Below are 19,690 nucleotides of genomic sequence, written 5' to 3' on the forward strand. Positions count from 1 at the left end.
CCAGTGTGACAAAAAGCTAAGAGGTGGCCTGGTAAATCCACAGCCTCTTTCAGAGGCTCGAGTCTGCTGTCTGCCCTGAAGCAAGTTGCTCCTTCTCCATAACCAGTGGCCTGCCGCCCAGAGGCCTCATGTGAGTTGTTTCTCCAGTGCCGACTGAACGTGCTCCCACGGTGTTCGGAGTGGCACTCAGCAAGGTGCAAGCCTGCTGCTGACCTTGGGTGAACCCCAGGACTAGGAAGCGTGATCTCCTGCAAGGGAGGACGAGAAGGTCTCCAGCCTCCTCCCTTCCCTGCTGTCACAGAGCTTGGGCATCGCTTGTGTTTGCCAGTGATGGGCCCAGAGGGAAAGTGGGTTTTGACTCTTCCAGAAGGGGCAGGCTACATGGATGGGCAGAACTGGGAAGGCGGGGGGAGGGTCTCCCGCTCGAGCTCCCACCACCTGCCTTCTTGCACGTTGACCCTCGCACTGTCCCAGGGTGTTAAGCTTTCGTTCTTGGAAGCAGTTGGAAAGCTGCTATCCCGGAAGACAGAAGAGAGTCTGCAGCCTCATCAAAATAACTTTGGTAAGGTTTTTATTTTACCCTGTTTTCTCCTTGTCAGATTAGTGAGTTTTCCTGCTCAGTTGCAGTGGACAGTGGCTTCTCTTTTGGGGGTCACCTACCCTGTCCTGCTAAGGGGAAGCAGAGCACTGCTGGGTCTGCTCAGGCGTGCAGGAGGGCTGCCCTGGTCTGAGCCCCTGAGCAGGCTCCGCCCAGAGTGGCAGGTGCATTCTCTCTGTGGTCCTCATGACCTGCGGGAGCCCAGTCTGGGGACGCCCTTCCAGGAGGAGCCAGGCAGGTTGAGGAGAGAGCAGGCGGAGAGGACGTTTGACTGAAGGTGGAAATGATGAGGATAGGAAGGAGGTGGGGACCAGCAGGTCTGACCATGGAGACAGAAAACTTCCGCAGGGTGAGGCTGGTGGTGGGGTGTGGTTTCCTCAGAGTCGGTGAGGAGGGGTCGTCTTAGGATTACAGGTCTGTCTTGGCAACAAGAGGAAAAGAGACAGTCCGTGTAAGGGGGAGCCAGTTCCAGCACTGGGTTTCTGTTTGGTCTGAAGTAGGAGGTGAGGTCTGATTCATTGGAAGGACTGATGTTGAAGATGAAACTCTAATACTTTGGCCACCTGATGGGAAGAACTGACTCATTGGAAAAGACCCTGATGCTGGGAAAGACTGAAGGCCAGAGGAGAAGGGGACGACAGAGGATGAGATAGTTGGATGGCATCAGTGACTCGATGGACACGAGTTTGAGCAAGCTCCAGGAGTTGGTGATGGTCAGGGAAGCCTGGCGTGCTGCAGTCCATGGGGTCACAAAGAGTCAGAGACAACTGAGCTCCAGAACTGAACTGAACTGAGGAGGTGAGGTCAGACCTCCTGGTAACTCAGCTGGTAAAGAATTTGCCTGCAATGCCGAAGACCTGGGTTGGGAAGATCCCCTGGAGAAGGGCATAGCAACCCACTCCAGTATTCTTGCTTGGAGAATCCCCATGGCAGGCTACAGTCCATGGGGTCTCAAAGAGTCAGACACGACTGAGTATTAAGCACAGCACAGCACAGGAGGTGAGGTCATCTGATTGGGAGGAGATGCGGGGCCCAAAGCTTCAGGAGCATGAAGAAGATTTGAAATCAAGAAAGGGGAAGGGAGCTGACTGCAGAAGCCCAGTGTGAAGCATCACAGAGGTCTAGGTACCAGTCAGTGTTGTAGGAACCCACGGGAGCCAAGGCTGGTGGCAGCACTTCTCAGCACAGGGGTGAGGCTCTCAGCCAGGTGGGAGACCTCAGAAGGCAGCAGGGCTGGAGGCTTCAGGGGTTGGGGGGAAGGGCTTGAGTGAAGATGGCTGGCCTGCACTCGGGTTAGGGAAAAAGAGTCTGCAGCCAGAGTGGGCCTCTGGCCAGGGAAAGTAGAGTTCCCCAAGTCCTGGAGGTACTCCTGCGGTCAGAATAGCTCAGCAGTAGCTGGACAAGAACCTGAGGTCGGAAGTCAGGTTCTCGAGGCTGGAAGAGTTGCATTTTCAATGGGGTTTGGGGGAGAGTGTCATGGTCCTGACTTGCCAGGACATTGAACAGAACCAAGGGAGCCAAGATGGCAGGGGATGGCCATGTCTGTGAGCCCTGGGAAGCAAGCAAGCACTCCTGAAGCCAGACAGAGCTGAGCCTGGTGGGGGACAAACACGGGGAGGGGGCACCGTGTTCAGGCTGTAGGGGCGTCTCATGGACTCTCCCTGTCCACCTCCAGAGCTGGGGTAGTACGTGCTCAGTAGCCACAGTTCAGAGAAAGGCTGAATCAGTCTGCCCGAGGCCACGTGGCTGGTGGCAAGTGGCTGCTGTGGCCCCAGGACACCGCTCCAGGTGGAGTCCAGCCAGGACCACACTGGCCGGTGAGGGTCATAGAGCCAAGGGTCACTCCAGCCTGAGTCTGGAGGCCCCACCTTCTCCGGGTCAATTCTGCAGGCGTCTGTCTCCTAAGAATTCCCCTGGCTGCTGACAAATAGCAATCACTGCTTTTTACCTTCATTTCCACGTGGTTCCGTGGGGCCGGGAGAACTTTGTCCAAAGGTTATCGTGCAGATATGCGGGGTGACCACCTCCCCTTTGCCCAGAGTGGGTGAGGCCCCCACCCAAGTTTGCGGGGCCCCCAAAGGGTGCAGGCTTGTCTGCATGTGAAAAAGTGAATCATACATGCCTCTGGACGGCAGAAGAAAAAGCCCAGGGTTTCCTCCAGCCTGGAGAGCCTGTGATTGCAGTGGTGACAATGACCTCACACAAACGCACACAAATGTCCAGGTGGGGAGGAAGGACCAGATCCGACAAGCAGGTTTCTGTGTTACTCCCTGAAGCACACCTGTGCTATCCTACGGGCAGCTGGCCTCTCACGGGACAGACTTCGGACGCTGTGATGACAGCCCTGGGCGGCTGGGCTCCATTCTAGGACAGAAAGCTGATTTCTGTGTCTGAAGCCCACCCAGGAGGCGGGTTCGCCTGGGCTCGGACCCCCGGCCTGGGGAGGTCGGGCTCTGTGCTTCCTCCCTGGCCCTCCCTGGGGCTGTGGGCTGGACGCGGCCGCTGGCAGAGGTCCCCGGGCTCGAGTCCAAGGCCGTTGTTACCTTCCCTCCCCGCTTCTGGCAGGTGGAGGAGGCCTTCGCAGTCGCTCTCCTAGAAAACCAAACAGAAGATGATTTCCTGCTCTTGCCAGTTAAACTGCATTTTTCCTCTTGGGGTACAAGGGTGAGGGACGGATGACTTGCCAGCCTCCAGGTGGACTAGAGCTGGCCCTAGAAGTGACCCTGTCTGGGGTCACGGCTGGAGGTTCGCAGCTGGCCTCCCACCCCCCGCCCACCGCCCAGGCTGCCCACACGGCTCCGAGGCAGCCCCTTTCCTGGCTCCGTGTGCCCTCTGCTCTCCTGTACCAGGGGGTAACACGTGGCTCTGGGATGCTTGAGGGTTAAGTGAGAACACCGCTTGGGCCTTCATGTGGCGCCTGGCACCCTAGGCAACAGTGCCAGCTCAACAGCCTGCGTGACACCCCCTGCCCTCAATGGCCTCTGACCTCTGCCCTCACCAGCTGTTGTTATTGTCTAGGCTCTGAGTGAGTCGTGTCCGACTTTGTGACCCCATGGACCGTAGCCTGCCAGGCTCCTCTATCCACGGGATTTCCCAGGCAGGAATACTGGAGTGGGTTGCCATTTCCTTCTCCAGGGGAATCTTCTCGACCCAGCAATGGAACCCGCGGCTCTTGCCACATCTCCTGCATTGCAGACAGATGCTTTACCGCTGAGCCACGGGAGAAGCCCCCTCTCCCGCTGACCCCTGCTCAGAGGGCCTAAATCACAACCTCCTCCACCCCAGCCTCAAAACACCGGTGGCCGGAGCTGGTGTCCACTGCTCTCCACTGTTAATATGGTGCCAGGTGATCCCAGTTCTTTCTCCCTTCGCTCACCCTGATCCATCCCCCTTCCTCTAAGGCTTCCATAGGGTCTCAGGTCCACCTGCTCCCTTGACGCCCCTCCCTCCTTGAGCACCGAAGACATGAAGACCCCAACCCCAGCTCCAAAGGCACAGAAGTGATGGGGCCCCAGCCCTTCCCACAAGCAGCAGAGACGCAAACAGCAAGTCAGGATGAGAAGTGCCTGACTGGTGTGTGAGTAGTCTGATAGAGTACAGAGGAGGGGACCCACTTCTACTGGGGAATCAAGGCGGGCTTCAAGGAGGACTCAAGATTAAGAAGGGCCCCTAGGGGTGAATAGGAGTTCATAAACTCAAAGAGAAGACAGGCAGCCAATGCGTGCAAAGTCCTAGAGATGAGGAAGGACAGGGTGTCCTCTGGGAAGGATGATGAGCAGTTCACTGTGGCCAATCTAGAAAGTTTCAAGGAAATACTAGAGGTGGACCCAGCCCGCAGCCCCGAGGAGACTGGGTGGGGGTGGGAGGGAGACAGGGCACCGGTAGGGTGAGTGGGCAGTGTTCTGGTCAGGCATCCTTGGGGCAAATTCTGTCTCCACCACTTCCTAATTTCTCAGTCTTTGTCTCCTGTTCTGTAAAATGGAGAACTTATGCTCCAGCTTATGGAGCAGAAAGACGCGTTGTGATCAGTAACGGACAGATGCTTTGGTTCCTTGGAGTCCAATTCTCCCCATTTTACAATTGAGGGAATACAGTAGATGCTGCATGTTGATCAAGGTCATGCAGGAAGATGGCAGAGCCAGGACCCTGTGGTTCCAAATGTCTGTTTTGAAAAACTTCAAACAGAAAGTCGCGAGACGAGTAGAGCGGATACCTGTATGTCTGCCAAATGAGATACAGTTAATATGAATAAGGGAGCTGGTCAGACCCAGGTCCAGTCCAGACCTCCTCAGTCTTCCTCTGGACCCCAGCCCCACCTGTGGCCCCGCAGCCCAGGAGGCCATCATTACAGAGAGGAACACTGCGCCCGGGAGGGACCGTGCCTTGCCAGGGGTCACACGGCAAACAAGAGGCAGAGGCAGCACCTGGACTCGGGGAGGTAGAGGCAGGTCAGCCCCGACGCTGGCCGCGGTAGGCAGTGCCCAGGCCGCTGCCTGTGCCCTGAGTCAGCGGCCAGCCCGGCCATCGAGACGGCTCCTGTTGACATGTGATAACAGGTGTTTGCTTGGCCGGGGCCAGTTGCCAAGGGGGTTAATGTTCAACTCTCTCCAACCCTGGAGCTGCAGGTGGGGAAGCTGGGTAGTGAGACCCCAGGCCAGTGCTGGGCCCACAGCCTTCTGCCCCTCCCCCAGGCAGCAGTGGGCCTTGGCCTTGGGGAGGTGAGGCCTCCTGGGGTCTCCTGGATTTCTGGGAGAGACACACAAAGGCAACAGGTGGCCCTCGTTGCCCTCCTGGAGGAGGAGGAGCCTGGGTTGCTGAGTAGACCAGCTTCACAAAAGCCCACTGGAGTCTGGGTCAGGCTGAGGTTTGGCTGAGCTGGGGGCGCTGGTATGGGGACAGGGTGGGGCTCCGTCAGTCCCATCTGGGGCTCCCTTGGCGGTCTTTGCTTGCTTTTCCCTTGGCCTGGACCCCTCTCTGCCCCCCCACCCCACCCTGATTTCCTCTCTGCTCAACCCAAGCCCTGGTACCCTTAAGGGGTCCCCGTGGCTGGACAGGTATCAACCCCAAGAAGGCCTGGGTGAGGGGACACATGTGATGGGAGGGGTTTCCAAGCCCCCCCCACCTACTCCCACTTCCTGTCCTCAGCCTCTCCCTCCGGGCAAAGCTGGACACACAGGGGCCGCTGGGAGCAGGGGCCGAAGCAGACGTGGCCCCAGGACGCTCGACTCTACACAGGGGCTTCCGGGGGGGCGGAGGAGGTGGAGAGCAGAGCCTGGAACCCCCCCGGGTCTGGGCTGGGGGGGCCGCTGGCCAAGAGGGACGTGGGCGGAGGCCGCGGCCTCTCCGCTTCCACGTGCTACAGCTGCCACCGCCAGCCGGGGCCAGCAGGAGAGTAGGTCACAAGCTGTCCCCTGGCCGCACCCCGCCCCCAGCTCTGGAGACAGAAACACCTGCTTCCCAGGGCTTCCCACGCGGCCCTGCGAGCCCCGAGCTCACAAACCCAGCCTCACCCAGCTTCAGCGAACCTTCCAGATCAGCCTAGGGGCAGCCAGGAAGCTCAGAGAGGGGCCCCTGCAGGCCACGGTCTGCCACGGTAGGGGCAGGGCAGGCAGGAGGGCCTGACTCTCTCTCTTCGGGCCAAGCGCCCTCCCCACGGGGAAGAAAGTGCATCCTGGCCACGAAGCCAAGCTGGACGCTCGAGAGGATGGGCCATCTCAGCTGCCCACCCCAGAGATAAGGAATACGGGGGGCCAAGGCGGCGGGCTGCCCAGAGGCCCTGGGGGCAGTCCCGCCCCTCCTGCCAGCTGCCTGCCCTCCGGACAGTGGGCAGACTGAGGACAGGGGGCCGGCGGGGCTGGCATCTGGCTCTCAGCCCAAGAAGAGGAAGGCTGGGCTGCCCTGCGCTGAGGCCCTGGGTCAGACTGCAGCCAGGGAGGCAGCGAGCTATGGGCCACGTGGCTTCCAAAGGCCTCGGAGTCAGCTGGGTTGAGAAGGGCCTAATCTTGGACTCTGGCCCCTGCCAGCCCCGGACCACCTGCCAGACCCCTCACTTTGTGATGCGATGCCTCCCTCCCACCATCATTCCTACACTCCTGGGGTGTTTGCTGAGCCACCCTGGGCACCCAGGAATCCCCTGTCCCTGCCCTTTCCCAGGGAACTCCTAGTCCACAGACAGATAGACAGAGGGACAGACAAACACATACACACACACACGGACACTCTGTGGTTGGGGCTCTGATGAGGGCGGCCCAGGGGACAAGGTACACAGGGGACAGTGGTGAATACAGCAGGGAAGGCTTCTCAGAGGAAGTGTCCTTTAGGGGAGGGGCTGGTAAGGTTCTCAGCTGTTTCAAGAGGGAAGACCCCTCCCACCCTCTCACCGCACCCCCATAGCAGCCCCCTCCCGGGGCGAAGAGCAGAGGCCTCAGACAAGGCCCCCGACCTCTGCTTTTATGACATATGGAAGATATGTTCAAAAATATTAAGAGGGGAGGCCTGGGGGAGGGCGGTCATAGAGCCAGCCTCTGGGGTCAGAGAGACCTGGCTCTGAGCCTGGGCTTAGTCACGTGCCAGCTGCAACCTTCGTCTTTCTGAGCCTCAGTTTCCGCATCTGTAAAACGGATGCTTGCGGAGCTTGGGGGAGGATTAAATAAGATGACTGGCTTCGTGCACTTAGCATGAAGGTGAAAGTGTTAGTCACTCAGTCGTGTCTGACTCTGTGCGGCTCCTCTAGAATACTGGAGTGGGTTGCCATTCCCTTCTCCAGGGGACCTTCCTGACTCAGGGATTGAGCTTGTGTCTCCTGCATTGCAGGCAGTTTCTTTACCGTCAGAGCCGCCAGGGACTCACACCTAGCCTGGTGCCTGGCATTTGCTCAGCTCCTGATAAGCCCCAGACCTTGGCTGTTGGAAGAGGTCCCCCTTCCCCGAGGTGGAGGCCCCTGCAACGAAGGCTGGCGGGGCACTCAGCGTTTGTGTGCAGGGAGACGACCAAACGCTGCCTTCCCCCGAGAGGACATGCCTTCCTCCACGGCTTCCTGGACCTGGGCTGACGGTCAGCTGCCCCAGCACGTCTTGGCCGCCTCCTCCAAAGTCCACCAGCCCCTGCTGCCCAGGGGGCAAAGAAGCCACTGTCAGCAGGGCTGGGACAGGACAGGCAGGGGCCCTGGTTCCCTTGTCAGGGTCACTTGCTACCGGCCCCTCCGTGAGGCCATTCCCCTTCTTTGGAACATTCTGAGTTCATGTGACTCAGGGTGGACCACACATCCCTGCCTGACTCTGGGGCTGGCCAATCAGAGGACCTGTCCCCGGGAACTATGACCAAGTTAGGGCAACAAAACACAACTCTGGGACTTTGGCCAGGACCCTGAGGCAAGGGGCACTCTCTCTCCACCGGGGTTGCTTCATCAGCAGGAGGGGAGCCGGGAGGCTGTTGGGGGTGGGGGGGAGGTTGGATTCAGCCGGCTTTGCAACCCCAGGTACCTGGGCCCGTGGCCCAGATCCTCCAGGCCTTCAACACCTCGCTACTGTGCCGGGCAAGCCAGGCCTGGTGATGGGGTTGGAGGTTGGTGGTCAGGTCACTGAACTGCTGCGTGACCCAGGGCCAGGCACTGGGCCCCAAACCCACAGACCCACAAGACAAACAGAGCCGGGGTTTGAACCCTAGCTTTTCTGTTCTAAAGCCAGTGTCCCCAACTACTTCCTTCAATGACCGCTCCAAGCTTCTGCCAACAGCCAACTCCCTCCCCTGCCTTGTGAAGCTCTCAGGCCTGGGCCAGGGCTGCCCAGCTCCACTTGGTGGCCCCAGGGTAGAACAGCGGACAGCTGGCAGGGGCTGCACCTCCCGTGGGACGCTGCCCACAGCAGGCCTGGGCACGCACAGCGGCAGGAAGGGCCTTTGCTACTCCTGGGTTTCAATCCACACCCTGCCATCTCCTGGCTGTGTGTTTTGGGATACATGATGTCACTTCTCTGAGGCTCACTTTTTTCATCTGCCAAATGGGAATCATCATCCTCATCATCACAGCTAATTGCCTGCTGTCACTTAAATGTTGGCACTGGGCTTGCATTTTCCATTTGTTATCTTATCTTGATTTTTCCCACAGCCCTGTACAGCGGACCTCCCCACTGGCATGTTCTGAATGAAGAAGATGCCTTTAGTGATTGGGTCAAATTACACGTACGCACAAAATACCACAGACCCACAGAACTGACAGAGCTGGTTTTTGAACCCTGATTTTTCTGTTCTAAAGCCGGTGTGTCGCCAACTACTTCCTGTCTTTTTAATTGAAGTAGGTTGTGTTCATTTCACCCAACTATTTCCTTACCAGGTTCTGTCTTAGGTAAGTTTCAACCAAGAAAATAAGATTTCAAGCAGAGAGGGACTGAACTCAGGCCCTCAGGGGCTGCAAAACCATTGGAAGCACTGGGGGAGTAAAGGGCAGGCTATACCCCTGCCCTGGCCTTTGGAAAGTGGCAGGTGTGAGAATTGCATCACAAGGGAGGGTGAACCCCAGGAAGACCCCACATGTCACTGCTAGTCTGTCGCTCAGTCGTGTCTGCCTCTTTTTGACCCCAGCACGCCAGGCTTCCCTGTCCTTCAGAGCTTGCTCAAACTCATGTCCATTGAGTCAGTGATGCCATCCAACCATCTCATCCTCTGTCGTCCCCTTCTCCTCCTTCCTTCAATCTTTCCCAGCATCAGGGTCTTCTCTAATGAGTCAGCTCTTCGCATCAGGTAGTCAAAGTACTGGAACTTCAGCTTCAGCATCAGTTCTTCCAATGAATATTCAGGGGTTGATTTCCTTTAGGATTGACTGGTTTGATCTCCTTACTATCCAAGGGACTCTCAAGAGTCTTCACCAACACCACAGTTCCAAAACATCAGTTCTTTGGTGCTCAGCCTTCTTTAGGTCCAACTCTCACATCCATACATGGCTACTGGAAAAACCATAGCTTTGACTAGATGGATCTTTGTTGGCAAAGTAATGTCTCTGCTTTTTAATACTCTGTCTAGGTTTGTCATAGCTTTTCTTCCAAGGAAAATGCATTTTTCAATTTCATGGCTGCAGTCAGCATCTGCAGTGATTTTGGAACCCAAGAAAATAAAGTCTGTCACTATTTCCACTTTTCCCCCATCTGTTTGGGACTGGATGCCATGATCTTAGCTTTTTAATGTTCAGTTTTAAGCCAGTTTTTTTCACTCTTCTCTTTCACCCTCATCAAGAAGCTCTTTAGTTCCTCTTCTCTTTCTGCCATTAAAGTGGTATCATCTGCATATCTGTGGCTGTTGATATTTCTCCTGGCAATCTTGATTCCATCTTGTGATTCACCCAGCCTGACATTTCACATGATGCTTTCTACATATAAGTTAAATAAGCAGGGTGACAATATACAGTCTTTTTTTTTTTCATTTATTTTTATTAGTTGGAGGCTAATTACTTTACAATATTGTAGTGGGTTTTGTCATACATTGACATGAATCAGCCATGGATTTACATGTATTCCCCATACCGATCCCCCCTCCCAATATACAGTCTTGACATACTCTTTTCCCAATTTTGAACCAGTCCATTGTTCCATCCGGTTCTAACTGATGCTTCTTGACCTGCATACAGATTTCTCAGGAGGCAAGTAAGGTGGCCTGGGATTCCCATCTCTTTAAGAATTCTGTTTGTTGTGATTCACACAGTCAAAGGCTTTAGCATAGTCAATGAAGCAGAAGTAGATGTTTTTCTGGAATTCTCAGAAGTCCCTGAGCAAGTGTCAAAACTGTCTCCTGGAGAAAGGAAAGGAGGAGGAGGTTGCAGGGCAGACCATCAGTTCAGGGCAAAGCCGGTGCCTGCCTCTCCATAAGACAGAGATGCGGTTATCCAGGACCTCCGGCAGCAGAAAGAGTGGTACCCAAGTTGATGCCACTGCCCAGGAGCGATTCAGACCGTTGGTGGTTTCTGAGTCCAGCAGGGGCTTTCAGAATGTGGGGACCAAAACTGAGTCCTGTAAATGTGGCTTGAGACTCCTGGGGGAAGAAAGGGGTGAGTGACTGAAGGAAGTAGAACAAACTGCCCCCCAAGCCTCCTGACCCTGAGAGGTATGAACAAAGGGCTCTGGGGGCTCCACCCCAAGGTGGAGAAGGTGACCAACAAGAACAGGGAGGACCTCCTCACAAGCAGCTTCCAAGATGAAATTTGGGAAGAAGGCAAAGGAGAAAGGGGCTTCCCAGGTGACACTAGTGGTGAAGAACCCGCTTGCCAATGCAGGAGCGGGAGACCTGGGTTCGATCCCTGGGTTGGTAAGATCCCCTGGAGGAGGGCATAGTCCAGTATTCTTGCCTGGAGAATCCCATCAACAGAGGAGCCTGGCGGGCTACAGTCCATGGGATCGCAAAGAGTTGGACACGACTGAGTAACTTAGCACACACAAAATAGAGGAAGAGACTGGGCACCATGTTTTGCTTGTGTGTTTATTTCTATGAAAAGCTTTAACAGATATGAAATGATCAATGAGTTTATAAAAAAATGCTCAACATCACTAATCACCAGGGAGATGTAGGTCAAAACTACCAGAAGAGGGACTTCCCTGGTGGTCCAGGCATTAGGACTCCGCACTTACTCTGACAAGGGCCCAGGTTCAGTCCCCGGGTGGGGAACTAAGATCCCACAAGACACGTGAAAGTGAACGTGTTAGTCGCTCAGTCGTGTCCGGCTCTTGACGAGCCCATGGACTGTAGGCCACCAGGCTCCTCTGTCCATGGGATTTCCCAGGCAAGAATACTGGAGTGTGTTGCCATTCCCTTCTCTAGGGGATCTTCCCAACTCAGGGGACGAACCCAGGTCTCCCACATTGCAGGCAGATTCTTTACCATCTGAGCCGCCACAAGGGAAGCCCCACAATACACGTGGCATGGTCAAAAAGAAAAAAAAACCAGGGGCTATCACTTTACACCCATTAGGATGCCTTTCTTTTTCTGCGTTGGCCGCGCCCAGTCTTACTTTAGTTGCAGCATGTGGAATCTTGAATTGCGGCATATGAATTCTCAGTGGCAACGTGTGGGATCTGGCCCTCTGACCAGGGATCCAACCTGGATCCCCTGTATTGGGAACCGTGAAGTCTTAGCCACCGAACCACCTGCTAAGTCCCTAGGACCCCTATTTTAAAAAAAGAAGCGAGAAAGAAAAAGTGTTGGTGAATTGTGGGAAAAGCACAACCCCCATGCATTGTGGAAAGCATGGTGCAGTTCCTCAAAACACTAAACGCAGAACTCCCATTTGACCCAGAAGTTCCACGTCGTGGTACATCCTCCAAAGAACTAAAGTAAGCACATGGACAGGTATCTGGGCCCCAGTGTTCCTGGAAGCATTATTCACAGTAGCTGAAATGTGAATTCATAACCTGACAAAGGTTGTGCCTTGCTTCTTAGAGTGGTTTGCGGTCCGACTGCAATGAATATTTGAAATCCTGGTTCTTGGGCACCGCTCTCAGTCTACTGAAGCAAATCTGTTTGTTTTTCTCTTTTTCCCTGTTTTAAAAAATTTTGTCAAGTGATTTTGATGTACCTTGTAAGTTGAGAACCACTGGTCTGGTGATCCAGGTCAGAGGCTTCCACACTAGGCTGCATATTATCACCTGAAATCTCTAAAAAGGAAAAAAGTTTCTGGAAGACCTTTAGTCATTAGTTCTTAGGTAGAGTCTATGCACATTTTAAGCAGCCCCCCAGATATATCTGATGCAAGAAACCACTGGTCAAGACTTTCCAGTCATTTATATTTATAAGGAGTGAAATAATTTGAAGTCTACCCAGTAACTCTTGGGATTAATCTTATGAATCAATTCTTAAACTACTGCTTTTGATATTAAGTCAGATTTGAGACTGAAATAAAAAGGCAGGATACAGGTATAGAATTTTGGTAAATCGAACTTTTGTGACCTATTTTAAAACAAATCATATTTATTGAATGAATGGCAAGGCACATGTATTTTTATAAATGTATTTACCTTTTGAAGATTTCTTAAAATGTCTACAGTATGTATTAGCATCCAGTATTTTGGGGACTTCCTAGGTGGCACAGCAGTAAAAAAAATCTCCCTGCCAATGCAGGAGACTTTTTGTAAGAGACCTGGGTTCGATTCCTCGGTTGGGAAGAACCCCTGGAGAAGGGAATGGCCCCCACTCCAGTATTCTTGCCTAGAGAATTCCATGGACAGAGGTGGGCCCCAGTCCAAGGGGTCGCAAAGAGTTGGGCAGGACAGAGAGACTGAGCACGCACAAAAGGTGGTAACAACCAGTGTCCGTCAACGGATAAATGGATTTTTAAAACGTGATCTAGCCATACATTGGAATGATTTTTGGCCTAAAAAGGATTAAAATTCTGATATATGCCATAACATGGACGAACCTCAGAGACATTGTGCTAAATAAAATAGGTCACGGCTTTCCCTGGTGGTCCCGTGGCTAAGACTCTGTGCTCCCAACACGGGGGCCTGGGTTCAATCCCTGGTTGGGGAACTAGATCCCACATGCCACAACTAAAGATACTATGTGCTGCAACAAAGACCCAGCAAAGCCAAATAAACAATTTTTTAAAAAGAATTAAAATAGGTCAGACACATATTGCATAGTTCCACTTATATGAAGTCCCTAGAATACACACATTCACAGAGGCAGAGAATAGAATGCGGGTCACCAGGGCCAGATGGAAGGAGGAATAGGAAGTTGTTTAATGTGTACCGAGTTCTCAGTTCTGCAAGATGAAAAGAGTTCCAGAGACTGGGTGGACAACAATGTGATTTTACTTAACGCTACTGAGCAGGACACCTAAGAATGTTTAAGATGGTAAGGCTGGTTGTCTCAGATGAGCAAGTCCAGGTTCCTAGGACAGGCAGTAGGACGGTGTGAGGACCCCACTGGGCCCATGGTCATGAATTTGAAAGAAAACCAGTAGAACCAGTCACAGGATGTTAATCCAGAACATTCAGCTTTCCAGGGGCAGCTGAGAGGCGCAGGTAAAGAGAAGTCAGTTGGGTTCGCCTCGAGTTGGGGTTTGCCGGGTGGATGTAATTAACAGAGGAAGAGAATGATGTACTAGGAGGGGCCAGCTGCTGTAACAAAGAGCCCCCGATCACCCTGGTGAGTACCACAAAGCTTTGCTTCAAGCTCATGTTAAAAGCCTTCTTGGTTCCTGGTCAGGGGTCTCTCCTCCAGGGGGTCACTGTGAGATCTAGTTTCTCTCCTTCTCGTGATGCTGTTGCCTTCACTCTGCAGCTCCCAGGTCACCAGGAAGTGGGAAGGAGGTGTGAAGGCATGTCAAACATTTAACCTCCGTGGCCCTGGAGGGGCGTGTCTGACCTCCGAGCGTGCTACAGTCCACCCATGTGTGGGCAGGCAGCCTACCTTCCACGTGGAGATCCAGGGAACCAGGAACTTTGGGGTTTCCGTGTTGTTGTTGTTTTCAGCTGCGCTGGGTCTTAGTCGCGGCCCATAGGATCATCGTTGCAGCAAGCAGGATCTAATTCCCAGACCAGAGATTGAACCCGGGGCCCCCTGCCTTGGGAGCAGAGTCTTAATCACTGGGCCACCAGAGAAGTCCTGAAGCAGGCACTTTGGAAGGAGTGCCCCTGCCCTGGCTTCTCCCCCTGGATCCAGGGAAGCAGGAAGGCAGAGAGGCTCCCCCAGGACACAAGGAGTCTCGTGGTCCTAGCCCACCGCAAGGGGAGGGGTTACAGGGAAGTGTGGTCTTCCCATGTTCCCAGGAAGGAGAAGGGAGCCCAGGTAGTGGGAGTTCTCAACGAGTCTCTGCCAGGAGGGTGGGGTTAAGAGGCCGTGGTAATTGCAGCTTGATCCGAGGGTTGAAAAAGATCAGAAATGGTAGCCAGGGTGCTTCCCTGGGGGGTCCAGTGGCTAAGACTCTGTGGTCCCAACATAGGGTGCCCAGGTTCCATCTCTGGCCAGGGAACTGGATCCCACATGCCGCAATGAAGTTTGAAGATCCTGCATGGGGCAACTAAGACCCAGCATAGCCAAATAAATAAATACTTTAAAAAATAGAAAGAAAGAAAAGAATAGAAGTGGTAGCTGGGGAAGGTCCCAGTGGAGCACACTTAGATCAAACAATAGGAGCTGGTGGATCCAAAGCCAGATGCTGTAAAGGGCTATTTCTGGTGGTGAAACAGCACAGTTCAGTTCAGTCACTCAGTCGTGTCCGACTCTGCAATCCAGGATTGCAGCACACCAGGCTTCTTTGTCCATCACCAACTCCCAGAACTTGCTCAAACTCATGCCCATTGAGTCAGTGATGCCATCCATCCATCTCATCCTCTCTTGTCCCCTTCTCCTCCTGCCTTCAATCCTTCCCAGCATCAGGGTCTTTTCCAATGAGTCAGTTCTTCACATCTTCAGCTTCAGCATCAGTCCTTCCAGTGAGTATTCAGGACTGATTTCCTTTAAGACTGACTGGTTTGATCTCCTTGCAGTCCAAGGGACTCTCAAAAGTCTTCTCCAACACCACAGTTGAAAAGCATCAATTTTTTGGTACTCTGCTTTCTTTATGGTCCAACTTTCACATCCGTACATGACTACTGGAAAAACCATAGCTTTGACGACATGGACCTTTGTTGACAAAGTAAAGTCTCTGCTTTTTAATATGAGACATATTAAATAATGTCTCATATTAAATAATGAAACAGCAAAGGGCCCCCGGCATATGACTCAATGCGGGTGGACGTGTGGACAAGAGGCCAGGAGCACAGAGTTCTTTCTCTTTTCACTGCCAGCTGTGGGCCAGGCTCTGTTTGAAGCTCTTGGTAACTATTCACTTATTTAATCCTCTAACAACTGTATGAGGTAGGGGCTCAAATTGTTCCCACCACCACCGGTATCCCAGCACATGCATTCACGGAGGAGCAGCCCCTGGAGGAGGACGGGGACTAAGGGGTCGGTAGAGGCAGCGGCCAGCACAGGTGAGGCGGGGCAGGGGTGGGGGTGGGGGTCTCATGGGCAGGAGGACCAAGGCTGCGGGCCTTTGGGGGAGGGGGTCGCTGCGGGGGCCCCAGTCTGGAGGTCTGGCTTCCTGGGAGAATCTGCTAGTGGATTCCACTTGCCTTCCGGGGGTCAAACCTTTGCCCCAAGGCTCCAGGAGCTGCCCCCGGCCACCCCCGCACCCTCCCCCGGCCAGTCTGGCGCCAGAGCCTCGGGCGGTGCCTAGCTGTTATCTGGTAAATATAAGCTGTAATTGCAAAAGCGACTTCATCAAGCCGGTAGGAAAAAACCGGAAAAGCCTTTAGCTGCTCCTGACGAACACAGGAGCGGCTCCCACCGGGTCCCAAGCCGGGGAGGGGGCTTGTAGAGCAGGGGAGGCCTGTGCCCCCAGCCACCCGCCCCTCGGCCCAGCGCCCTCTCACCAGACAGCGGCCGGCGGGGCGCAGGAATCCTCCCCCGCCCTCCTCCCCGAAGCCCATGGCCTTGGAATTTGGCCTGGCAGCTGTAGGGGGTTGCTGGGTACGGCTGCTGGTTTCTAGGACCCAGTGGATTCCAAGGCTGCCGCTTAGTGCCCCTCTGCCCTGTTAGGTGGCTCAGAGGCTGGGCATCGGCCAAGGTCACACAGAGGGTCGCCGCAGAGCCCCACCCCCGGGAAGGCTCCTTCAGACTGAGGTGGGAGTGGGGGTCACCAAGGACAGAGCTAGGGGCACCCAGGCTAGGGACCGGAGATGCTCCTGGGGAAGAGACCCTCCCAGGGGGAGAGACCCTCCCAGGAGAGTGGGGAGTGGAGGGGGGCGCAGCGCGGGCCATGGGATCCCAGGTAGACAGGACCACTGACTCCCGCCTGTGCCCCAGCCTCAGCTTACCCATCTGTTCAAGGGGCCCTTGGGTCCTGCTGGTTGTTCTCCACAGGAAGGAAAGCCACCCCGAGGCCACCTGGCACAAGTCCAGTCCGCAGGGCCCAGGCCTGACTGAGCAGGAAGGAGTCCGGTGGGGCACGGTTCCTGAACCAAGGTTTCCTGACTCCTGCCCAGGGGTCTTGTTCCCCACAGGGTGACTTCCATCAAAACAGGGATCTTCCAAACAACTGTGTTTATTGTGTCACAAAAATAAGGCATCTAGGGCACAAAACCGGGGGACAGGTTTCCACCAAAATAGAAAGGTGGGTTTGGAAGGCTCTCCGGTGGGGACACAGGAAACCCACCTGTGTCTACCTCGGGGGCCCCAGGAGGGCTTCCTGTGCCCTAGGGCTTCAGAGTTAGATTTTTGGTGTTATTTTTAAATAACCATAATCAGAGAGACGTGGTCAGGCTTGACAATGTTCTTCAGTGAGCCACAAGCCATAATTATTTTTAATGAATCCTGCTATTAACTTGGGAACAGTAAAATTATCTTGTGCAGGAGCTTTTGCATGTGTGTTAAAAGCACTGATGTGTGGGACTTCCCTGGTGGTCCAGTGGTTAAGACTCCATGTTTCCACTGCAGGGGGCGTGGATTCAATCCCTTTTCTGGGAACTAAGATCCCCCACGCCACACAGCACAGGCAAAAAAAAAAAAAAAAAGCATTGATTTGTTCAATTTAAGTGTTTCAAATATGTCCCAGTTTTTAAAAAAATAAATTTTTTTAGATTAAAAATTTTTTTAATTTATTTTGGCTGTGCTGGGTCTTTGTTGTTGAGAGGCTTTTCTCCAGCTGGGGTGACTGTGGGCTACTCTCCTTTGCAGAGCGCAGGCTTCTCATTGCCGTGGCTTCTCTTATTGTGGAGCACGGGCTCTAGGGCAAACGGTCCTCAGTAGTTGCAGTTCCCAGGCTCTGGAACACAGCAGACACAGTAGTTGTGGTGCTCACGCTTAGTAGCTCCGGGGCATGCAAGATCTACCCGGGTCAGGGATTGAACCCACGTCATCTGTATTGGCAGGTGGATTCTTTACCCAGCCATCAGGGAAGCCCCATGCCCCAGTTTTGATAATTATGTTGAGGTACCAGCATGCCTTGGAGATACTGCGGGTTGTGTTCTAGACTATGTCAATAAAGCAAGTATCAAAATAAAGCAAGTCATACAATTTTTTTTTTTTTGGTTTCCTAGTGCACATACCACATATTCCTAGTATACCACAGTCTATTAAGTGTGCAATAACTATGTCTAAAAAACAGTATACATCCTGTCAACTGAAAAAATCCACAACCTAAAGGTTGAGAATTACAGTTTTCTAAAAAAATTTTTTGGCTGTGGTGCGTTTTTGTTGCTGTGCCTGTGGGCTTTCTCTAGTTGTGGTGAGTTTGGGCTACTCTCTAGTTGCAGTTTTGGGCTTCTCATTGCAGTGGCTTCTCTGGTTTCACAGCACAGGTTCTAGGCCTGCAGGCTTCAGTAGTTGAGGTGCGTGGGCTTAGTTGCTCTGGGCCATGTGGCATCTTCCCAGACCAGGGATCAAACCTGTGTCCCCTGCATTGACAGGTGGCTTCTTAACCACTAGACCCCCAGGGAAGCCTGAGAATTATGTTTTATTGGGTGAACATTCTGAGATAGCTTGGAGGGACTGCTCCAAAGAGGTAAGGAATGAACCAGGGTATAGAGGAGTTTTTGCAATAAAAACCAGGTAGTGGGATCATTCAAAGATTACTGCTAAGTAAAGGAAACGAGACATGTTGAGTTAATGAATTTAGCGCTTTTCTATGTATGGAAAGATGTAAGAGTCTAATTAATTAGTCTGAAATAATTCCTCTGCTCTGCACCTGAACTATCTAGGGCCCGTATCCTATTCTTCCCCATCCCGGTTCCTCAGGGTGCACCGCTGGGCGTGGCTGCAGTGGTTGATGGCTGGATGGCCACCGCATCCTTTGTTCACTGATATGGCAGGTAACATTCTTTATCCACGTACTTAAAAAAATACTTTATTGCTAAAAAATGCTAACCATCATCTGAGCCTTCGCTGAGCGGCAAATCTATCAATATCAGCTGGGAAAAAAATGCACAACCTAAGAGCTGAGAGGTATGTTTATTTGGGGACCTTCCTGAGGAGTGTAGTCTGGGAAACAGCCTTTCAGAGAGCTCTGAGGAAACGTTCCAAAAAGGCAAAGGGAGAAATTGGGGTATACAGGATTTTTGCTGAAAAAAACAAATAAATGAAACTTAGAGTCAAACATCAAAAGATTACTGCTAATCACAAAAATCAGACATCTCGAGTTAATGGTTTTAGTGTTTTCTCTGGATGGCAAGATGCAAGAATCTGGGCTCAGTGCAATTATTCCTTTGATAGGCATCTCAGCTGTCTAGCGCCAGTATTCTGTCTTTCTCCATCCTGCATTCCCCTCAGGGTGCACAGCAAGGGGGCTGCCACAGTGACTGATGGCTCCCATGGCCCCAGCATTCACTGTTTACCGAAATGGCGGGCAGTAATTCTTGTCCACAAAAACAAGATCTCAGATCACAATAACAAATATAATAATAATGGTGTTTCCCCAAATTACCAAAATGTGACACAGACATGAAGTGAGAAGATGCTGTTGGAAAAATGCTACCAATAGGCTTGCTCCATACAGGGTTGCCACAAATTTGGAAAAAAAAAAAATGTATTTTTGAGGAGCAATAAAACAAGTTTTGCCTGTATTTCTTCATTTTTGAAAAGTGCTAGGTGCCTCAAAGAATGGAAAAGGCCCCAGGCCCTGGTAGACTTCTGGGAGGCTCTGTATTGCTATGAACAGAGTTCTTTGCTCCCACCTCCTCTGAACCTCAGTCCCCTGCCCCAGCCCCTGGCTAATGGGATGAGTTGCTGCAGGGCCGCCCTTACTATTAATAACACCAGGTGGTGGGGATCCAGCGAGCGACCAGCACAAGTGCACAGCTACCCTTTGTGTGGCCCTGACCTTGAACCCAGCCCTTTCCTGGCTCCTTCCATGGCTTTCCCCACCACCACCAAACTTGGAGGGCAGAAACAGTCATCTCCATCTGGTTTAAAGGGGTAAGTAACTTGTCCTAGGTCACACAGCTGGTGGACGCAAATGCTCTAGACAGCTTTTTACCTCTAATACTATACTCAGGATACCTGCATATGGGGTGGGGTGAGAGCCTGTCCCAACCACCAGACACACGGGTGTACAAGTCCCCTGCTTTCATTAAA

At 53.0% G+C, this 19,690-nt stretch overlaps 1 long non-coding RNA gene across 2 annotated transcripts; it reads right to left on the minus strand.

Moving 5' to 3' along the window:
• Positions 1-10,237: 10,237 nt before the first annotated feature.
• Positions 10,238-16,466, minus strand: LOC122708445. 2 transcript variants are annotated; one of them, XR_006345218.1, is made up of 4 exons: positions 16,438-16,458; positions 12,153-12,231; positions 11,589-11,744; positions 10,238-10,615 (listed from the first exon to the last, which is right to left on the minus strand). It is a non-coding gene; the product is annotated as an uncharacterized LOC122708445 (long non-coding RNA). The 2 variants fall into 2 exon arrangements; XR_006345219.1 differs by lacking the exon at positions 11,589-11,744 and having other exon boundaries at positions 16,438-16,466.
• Between the last annotated feature and the right edge of the window lie 3,224 nt (positions 16,467-19,690).

The sequence above is a fragment of the Cervus elaphus genome, chromosome 2 (assembly GCF_910594005.1).
Source record: "Cervus elaphus chromosome 2, mCerEla1.1, whole genome shotgun sequence".
Lineage (NCBI taxonomy): Eukaryota > Metazoa > Chordata > Mammalia > Artiodactyla > Cervidae > Cervus > Cervus elaphus.